The sequence below is a fragment of the Sceloporus undulatus genome, chromosome 3 (assembly GCF_019175285.1).
Source record: "Sceloporus undulatus isolate JIND9_A2432 ecotype Alabama chromosome 3, SceUnd_v1.1, whole genome shotgun sequence".
Taxonomy (NCBI): Eukaryota; Metazoa; Chordata; class Lepidosauria; order Squamata; family Phrynosomatidae; genus Sceloporus; species Sceloporus undulatus.
Window position 1 is genome coordinate 127,008,047 of NC_056524.1, and position 1,746 is coordinate 127,009,792.

Genomic DNA, 1,746 nt, shown 5'->3' on the forward strand with positions numbered 1-1,746 from the left:
CTTGAGCATCCATGAATTTTGGTATCTATGTGGGGTCTTGGAACCAAATTCCAGCAGATACCAAGGACCCACTGTATTAATTGTCTCAGTGCTCAGCCTGCCCTATGCTGTTATTAAACTTTTTGCTAGATTAACTGCATTGAAAAACCCAATGAAGACCTTGTGGAATGCTAGTTGGCAGTCATACTAGCTCACTGAGAGACCTAGTCTGAAGGCTGCACTACTTGGTAGTTTCAGTGCTGAGAGGAACTTAGGGAAGGATTGTGGGTTCCACTAGCACATGATGCAAACGCTATCATAAGTAACCATGTCAAGGTTTTGTTTTCTTAATGTTGGTGAAATGGTTTTTATTTTCATAAGAGCTGCAGTTCATGGGAAAGGAAGATGTAGCCCTCCACTTCATCTCCACTCTGGTCCTTATGCAGATTTTTCACCCCGGCTGTTAAATCCAGGAAGAAAGTCTCCCAAGGGCATTGAGCAATGCTTGTGTTTTGCCTTCCAGAAGGCAGTAAGCTTGGGAAGAATGAAAAATTCACAGACCAAAATGGAAGCAGAAGAAGAGAAGAATGGAGGAAAATAGCTGTGCTTGTGTTTGTGTGAGATCAGGGTATAAGCAGGAATTGCTTACGATTATTGAGTGAAGAGTACTAGGTAATATTCTGGTACAGGGATTGTTCTCCTAACTAAGAAGTGCCACCCTCAATGGTAGCCTCTACTGCTCCAGAGTTCAGGCATCCATGGCATCAAATATGGAAGTTACACATAGTTAAGTTGGTTGAATCCCAAGAAATAGTTTGTTTAGAAAGTACACATGCAAGGAATTAGGCTGCTGCTGTGACAACCTATTTCCAGATTTAGAAAGAGCTGCTTTCTTAAAGTGTAAACCTGCATTAACAATGTAATAAGACTTGACAGCTAATCAATACTACTCTGCCTCTCATTTCTTCTCAGAGGAGATTGAAGGTTTGCAGCTGGAATTGTAATCAATTAAGGAAACGTAAAATATTGAGAGGAAGGTCTGTTTCAGAGTTATCACCTGTGAGCAGGGGCTTTTGTGTCTGTTGGTGTATAAAAGGGTTGGAACTCAAGAAGGTGAATGTGTTTGAGACTTCTTAGCATACGAGGAATATAACAGAAGATTATAAAATGAAGCAACCATTCTGAAAATAAAGATGCACATTTGTGGTTTACAATAGAAATCCCTGACTCCCCTTTTGGCAAATAATTGTGGTTACTGTGGCTATGATTTTGGGATTACAGGTATGTTGAGAGCCAGCATAAGTGCAATGCGACATCTGCATAACTCTAGACCAGGGGTTCCCAATCTTTTTGACTCACAGAGTCCTCATTTCCATAGTGAAGCCGTTAAGAAGCCTACCCTATGTCTTACAAGTTAATGGTGTTTAGAAGTATATATAAGAATATATTCTTATTCTTTAATTTCATTCAATTTTTATTTCTTTCATTTTCCTGTAGTGGCACCTGGGAAGTGCACAGAAAGCCCTAAGTGCTCCTCGGAGCACAGGTTGGGAACCCCTGCTCTAGACCAGTGGAGTGAGGCAGAACTGTGCCTCTCTCCTGGAGCAGCAATGGCTGTTGCACAGTGCAGGATAATACTTGGACAAAAAGTCCAACTACTTATGCAGCTGTTGAGTTATACAACTTTAAAGCCCAACAGGATTCTGACCAAGGTGTTTCCCCCCCCCTCTGCTGATGTTCTGCGGGAAAGGATATTTTTGACTTGTA

At 41.4% G+C, this 1,746-nt stretch overlaps 1 protein-coding gene across 11 annotated transcripts in view; it reads left to right on the forward strand.

The window, feature by feature from the left end:
* Nucleotides 1-1,746, forward strand: part of TBC1D4 (TBC1 domain family member 4) — a 105,221-nt gene that overhangs the window by 94,702 nt on the left and 8,773 nt on the right. The gene's annotated exons all lie outside the window — the stretch shown is intronic.